The sequence below is a fragment of the Cibotium barometz genome, chromosome 13 (genome assembly GCF_041138505.1).
Source record: "Cibotium barometz isolate CiBa-2024 chromosome 13, ASM4113850v1, whole genome shotgun sequence".
Taxonomy (NCBI): Eukaryota; Viridiplantae; Streptophyta; class Polypodiopsida; order Cyatheales; family Cibotiaceae; genus Cibotium; species Cibotium barometz.
In genome coordinates this window covers 18,087,699-18,095,262 of record NC_141058.1, presented here as the reverse complement: position 1 = coordinate 18,095,262, position 7,564 = coordinate 18,087,699, and positions in this window count along the sequence as shown.

Here is a 7,564-nt window from a genome sequence, read left to right as displayed (position 1 = left end):
TCGTAAACTAGGATGATATTTCCTCATAGTTAATGCCATATGTGCATAACCCTTGGCAACTAGTCTTACCTTATACCTATTCATAGGTCCATCTAAGTTAGGTTTGACCTTGTACACCCACTTACATCTAATTACCTTCTTATCTCCTTAGGCAAAGGCACTAATTACCATGTTGCATTTATATCCAATGTTGCTATCTCCTCATCCATGGCATCTTCCCATTTCTAATTTCCAAGTGCTTGCTTAAAACAAGTTTACTCTTATCTCTTATATTGCTTTAACCATGTAAGCATAGTAATGGGTTGTATATCCATCATATGTCAACAGGGTATCTAACCTATGTAGACCTACGTTTACCTAGATTATTGTTAGGTGTCCTCAAAATATCTTTGGTCCTCTCTACACTAGGAGTAACCACCACTGATGAAATGCTAAGCTCCTCATCAAGGCTCATCTCAGAGCTACTGCAGTTACCATCCATATAAGAGTGACCTACTGACAGATCAAGCACAAAAGGTTGATATATCTTTCCTTCCCTTTGTGTGATACATGTGTACTAGCACTTATAGTACCATGAGATGATGCATCTATATTCTTGGTACCTACCTGGCCATAGACTAACACTGGATCCACTACTAGAGGACTCTCTATATCCACCTATGATTGTTGCTCTACATGTGGGACAACACCATTACTTCAAACATCTACATCTTTAGTTTCTTTCAATAGTGCATACCAACTTCTCATCTCATCAAGGATTATATCTCTACTTATTTGCATCTCATGAGTGGTAGGGTTATAGCATCTATAACTTTTCTGATCCTCAAAGCATAACCAATGAAGATGTATTTCTCTATCTTTGGATCCAACTTGATTTTCACTTCATCAAGAATATGCATATATGTAATACATTTGAACACTTTCAAGTGAGACACATCTAGTTTTATGCCTTTTAACTTATGTTTATGTGTCATACCATTAACACTACTGCTGCAGTGGGGGTAATGTTTATAATTTATTCAATAGTTGTTACTATTTCAGCCCAAAAATACTATGGAATATTCTTTTTAGACTTCAATGTGCCTATTTTTCCTTTCTATAACACCATTCTATTGTTATAGAGTGTACGTGCATGTGAATTGCCTCTTAATCCTTTTCTTTCTCGAGAAATCATTGAACTTGTTAAATAAATATTCTCCCCCATCATTTGGTTATAGGCATTTGATTGGAATACCTTTTTCCTTCTTGACCAAGGCTTTAGATTTCTAAAAGTGAGCAGACACCTCACTTTTCTCCTTCATAAAGTAAACCCACAATTTCTCAGTGTGATCTCATCAATGAATGTAGCATAGTACTTATAACCCAGTGCAATTGTTATAGTCTTGGTTGGTCCCCATACATTAGAATGTATAACATCTAATGGCCTTGCACTAACGCATTTTTCATATGAGAAAGCAGGTTTGTCCTCCTTACCAAGCTGGCATGCTTTACATACTTTGTGTGTATAATACCATCAATCTTAAACTTCAACAAACTTGCATAATATATTTGAACCTATATAGACGTCAGCCACATAACTAATGCACTTGTGTCATATGTGAATATCCACAATGGCACTTGTCTCATATGCAAACATGGTTTCCTTTACCTCATGCATTTTAACATCCAAAGTAAAAATCCTATCATTTTTTGCCACCCTTTGAAACCAAGCGGCACTAATTTTTGAAGTCTTCCACAAAACATCCTTGAGAATTAAAACTCACTTAAGGATTGAACCTTACTTATAGACCCTGCTTAACCATCTATGCAACAAAAACTAGTTTTTGAAGTCTTCCACAAAACAACCTTAAGGATTGAACCTCACTTAAATAGATCATGATCAACCATCTATCCAATAGAAACTAGGATTTTTGTAGTTTAGAAACATGAAGTGTATCTACTAAGTTCTTCATTTTGCCATCCTATATAGATAGTGGCACTTTACCAGTATGCACAATGGGGTGCGTAAAATACCATATTAGGGAGTTTGGAAAAATCCCAATTCCCATTTTGCAAAATAAAAAAATGGGGGGCATGGTGAATTCTTTTAAGACTTTGTCAAAACCCCCTCATGTAACATATCATTGGAAAGCCCTTGAAGTGTAGGTTCCAAATCCACATTCTCCGACAAATTTGGAATTGGTATCCTCCAAGACACCAAAAAGTAGATTGAAAAGAAAATTCCCAAAGTAATGGGATTTTTCCAAACTCCCTAATATGGTCTTGTAATATCATCATATGTTTCCACATACCTTGGTTTTTCCAATTTTTGCATATCTCAAAACCACTTACCATGACTAGTCATATGATTAGAGAGCTACCACATCAAATATCTCCCAATCCTTACATATCTCTAAACCACTCACCATGACTGGTCATGTGATTAGAGTTGCTATATCAAATATCTCCCAATCATGACACACATCTCCTATTGTGGAGCTTAGCATGTGCTATATCACAAATATAGCTTCTCACTTCTGTCATCATAAAAATAGCTTCTCACTTATGTCTCATCATAAAAATAGCTATTCACTTCTATCATCATAAAAATAGATGTTTACTTCTATCATCACCTTGTTTACTTGAGCGTGCATAGTTTTGTTTCTATACCTTTTCACTTTTAATATCACTCCGCTTTTTATGGCAGTCCTTTGTAATGCACCCTAGTTTTCCATAGTAATAACACTCCATGCTACAGGTCTTCTACCTCTAGATTGGCCTTCCACCTATTTATACATTAGATTCATGTTATTACTGCCCATGATTTATGTTTCTAAAATGGCCTGCGCCTAGTTTATTTTTCTAAAATGGCCTAAACCTTAGCCTCTAGATGTGATCTGCCTCTACCTCTACATGTATCTGAGTAGAAGGCTTGCTCATGTAAATTTTAGATATGAACCTTCCCCAATATTCATCTCCTCATGGGGATGATGAAAGCAATCAGTTCTTAAAAATCAAGAAAGTTCTCTTAAACTCCAATGGAAGACTAAAACTGGGTGTGTTCCTTGTTGCCAAGACCATTCAAGGTCACCATATCAGCATCATCTTATGGGTGATACAATAGAAGTAAGGGAATTTGAAAGCCTTTTCATCTTTATCACTGCTTCTCTCTGTCATTTTATGCAAGTCTTTCTTTTGATGCATCTTTTGAGAGCGAGTATTTGTACTCACCACCAAGGTGTCCCAAGCCTCCGTAGGCATTTGTGGATCCTTTATATGCATAATCATAGAGTCTCTCACACTGATAGACAACCAATACATCACATTTTTTGCTCTTTCATCATGCCATGCTTTATAGCTTGCACCTATTTTTGCAGGGTGGGATTTTCCTTTAGCAATATTTGTCCCCTTTTCATCACCTATGATGAACTCCCAATATCATTTCCTGTAAGGAAATTGGTCATCCTAAATTTTCAATAGGGTCTTCTTCCTTCACTTAGCAGAATGCCTCAATCTAAGATGATGACTTCCCTATCTACCGATAGCTCTCATAACTAAACAAAGGTGTTGCTCTAAAATGAAAGAGGGAAAGGGATATAATTACCCTTACTTGTGTATTGCTTCCATGCTTACCTTTTACTTACCTCTTGAGCTCTTCACACAAAGTGGCACTCTGATACCATGAGAAAAATGTGGGGGTGAGGATGACATTGAGTTGCTTGCAAGCAAACACATACAAACAAGAGTAGATAAGCACATAAGAGAGATGGATGGCTGAATTTCCTTCCATTCTCTTCTCTTCTCTACAACCACAACATGAATAAATAAGAGTACATAATATAAGGGAAAGTTATTGTCCTACTATATAACATACATAGGTCAGTCCATAGTGTGAACCCAACTACATGAACTAGTGCTATAACTATGCCATAGCTCTAATACACCAAAGTGGTCACATAGCCTCTAAACCACTAGTGGCATATCTTCCATAATCTCACCAACCATGCAACTGGCGTAAGTGCGGAAGCTATCATTGAGGTGGGTTATCAATGTCCAAAACACTAGTTAAGCTCCATATCTCAACACACATAACCATGGATGCTTTTTAGAAACTCTCTCTCTCTCTCTCTCTCTCTCTCTCTCTCTCTCTCTCTCTCTCTCTCTCTCTCTATTTTCTTCTCTTTTTTTCCATGTCTGCTTTTCTATTCCTCTAGATCTCTCCTTTATCCTCATCAGGGTGGATCAAAGGTGCATATGTCTTTCTCCTCTTAAGAAAAAGTGAGTTTTTTCTTTTCTTTGCTTATTTCCATATGCAAAGGCATATTATTTTTTATTTAATTTCTCTCTAGTATAAAAATAATCTAGTATAAAAATAAGCTTCTTAAAACCCCCCTTGAAAGAAAATTGACCACACAATGTGCACAGAACCTAAGCTCATAATCACTCACGCATCTTCTTCCAGTATGAAAAACCTCCAAATTAATAGTCTTAGCCCTTACAAATCTAGTTGCCATCCTACCTCATTTTGTATTCATCTACCTTGAAGTCTCTCCCAGATTTTGAAATCCTCTTCTCCCACCTCTTGATACCCTTCTTTTCATTGGTTGTAAGCTCACCACTTTTGTGCTTTTTGATACCCTCCTCAACTTCCATAATGGAATAGTATGGCTACTTGCTTCTCACTATCACTCTATTTCCTTTACCATGTAGGACCACATTTTGTAGATTTGGCCTTCTCAAAAAGCTTCAGGGTGAAGCATGAAGGGTGGACCCAAAAATAGTGTCTCGAACAACATTTGGTATCTTTTCGTATAATCTATGATAAGTACATATAGAGACTTTTTAAATATATATTACTCATTAAAAAATACTTAATATTTTTTAAAAATATTGAGTTCTTTGTGAGTGCTATTAATGATTGCTAAAATATATCGAGTGCTTTTCGTGAGTGCTATCAATGATTGCTAAAAATAAGGAAATCATAGAGATAGATTTTTAGCTTTTACTCTTCATGGCTCACACATCTTATCCAAATACCTCTTTAATAGAGTCTACACAATTCAAAGCTTCTTCTTAGGACCTTTTCAAGGAGAAAATAAACCCACCTCTTCGAACCATGTAAGAGCATATTCAAATGTTGTGATCTACAAATCAACTTTGAAACTATCCTTTAAGTTCCAAACTCCTTATTCATCTCATTTTTCTATTCACATTTAGGATTTCCCTTAAGCAAGTCTCCATGTAGTTAAGCATGCTAGCTCTCTACCTTGCAATCTAGTCAGTTTCATGTTCTATACAAACTTGTCATATTTGAGCGAAGTATTTTACTTTATTTACTTCACACCCAAAACACATTAAGGGGTTTAATCACACACATACACAAATGCACGCACACACACACACTCATGCGCACGCATGCATGTACATACATATGCATGCATGCACACACACGCACATGTGTACATGCATGCACACACACACACACACACACACATACGCATATGTGTACATACATGCACACACCTATAAGCATGCGTGTGTGCACACACATAGACATAGACACACATAGACATAGACACACATGTACATGCACACACACACACGTGCATGCACGTGTGTAATATGAATGTGTGCAAAATCATTTTTATGCTTTTAAGAATATATTCTGGCATCTATACTAATGTAGTTAAATTTTATTTGCACATTTTTCACATGTTCTCACTCACACACACAAAATTTCCTTCATATTATTAAGTCATTTACACAAATCTCTCTCTCTCTCTCTCTCTCTCTCTCTCTCTCTCTCTCTCTCTCTCTCTCTCTCTCTCTCTCTCTCTCTCTCTCTCTCTCTCTCTCCACACAGGCACACAAAAGTGCAAGGATAAGTTCCCAAAATGTCAAAAGAGTGGAAATAAAATATGTGGTACGAAAAGCCATTTTGGCTTGGATCATTTGATGAGTGAGCAGGTCATTTGTAGTCATTACCCATGTGATGGCACCAGGGTATGCCTAACAATGTGCCTAGGCTTTTTAAGTTGTAGAAATAAAGGAACAAAAAGTTATATTAAAGTAAATGAGCTTTGGGCCAAGGAGAAGTGTGAAAATGTAGAAATTCTAAGTGAGGTCCAACGGGAGAGAAAACACGCTCTCTAGTGCTCCTATTGTGCAATTCCTTGAGAAGCTTGGATGAGAAATAGGCATTAGGAAGCATAACCATTTTTAAAGAAGCTAGAGGAGAGACGAAATGGCTACTTGATTCTTATAGAAAAAAGCATAGGTGCCAAGTGCTAGTTGTAATTGCCAAGTGTTAGCTACCAAGTGCCAAGGGCATGGTCAAGCATCATAAGAGCCTAGTTTCCATTTAGGAGCCCATTTCTATATAGAAGCTAGAGGAGAGAAGAAATAGCTACTTGATTATTATTGGAAAACAACCTCGGTGCCAAGTGTGCCAAGTATACCAAGTGCCAAGTGCCAAGTGCCAAGTGTGCCAAGTTTCAAGTGTCAAGTGTGCCAAGTGTCAAGAGTGCCAAGTTCTAAGTGCTAATAGTTACTAAGTGCTAAAAATTCCAACTCTTAAGTGTGCCAATGGAATGGTTAGGCATCGTGAGAGCCTAGTTTTCATAGACATCTAGAAGAGGGAGGAACTAGTTGCAAAGTGGGAAACCTTAGGTCTTGTCCATCCACACTAGAATACCTAGTGACGAACCCTAGGAAAGAGTGTGTTCACTCTCTCATTATATCCCACTCACACTCTCATAATCCCACTTCTCTCTTATCACTTTCTCTCATTCTCACTCACACTCTCATAATCCCACTTCTCTCTTATCACTTTCTCTTCTTGGTTGCTACTAGTGCTCACTCGAATCTCATCTCTCAAAACTCATTGATGCAATCCCTCCCAAATATTCACTCCAATTCACTATAGAATGAAGATTAAATTAAGAAATAATGTTTTGTCATTTACGTAATGTCTCTCTCACAAACCATAACAACATAGAGCTCAATCTAATGCTAATCTCACTTAAATCTAGCATGATAGAATTTGACTATAAGCTAAGTCAATGAATGCACATGAATCAACAAAAATCACTGAGAGTATATCACATTAGAGCACGTAGCATCAAGAAACCACAAGAGGGAAAGCAAGAGACATAGTTAACAAAATAACCTCATGCATGTGAGGTTCATTAGTAGAAAGTAGAGATTTTGACTTTTATACAAGTGGACACTTATCCTTGGCACATCTGTATAGATGGATGTATATATTCTTAATTGGTCTTCTTTTTATTATGTCAATAAAGTTTTGTATCATAATAATGACAACCTTACATTAATATAGTAAAGAAATAGGTAACATGATACTTTTTAATAATGCGTGTTAGTAGAGAAATAAGTAACATGGTCCTTTTTAATACTTTATTTTATTATTAGAGGCATGATTAATCTACCACATGTTCTTAAATGTTATGTATCTTTTGTTTCTGGTTATGTGAACTGCATGCTTGTATAAAATGAACTAGCCCTTATGACATGTAGAACATGCATATTACATTTCTAACTTGCAGAGAGTCAGTAGAGTAGTGTT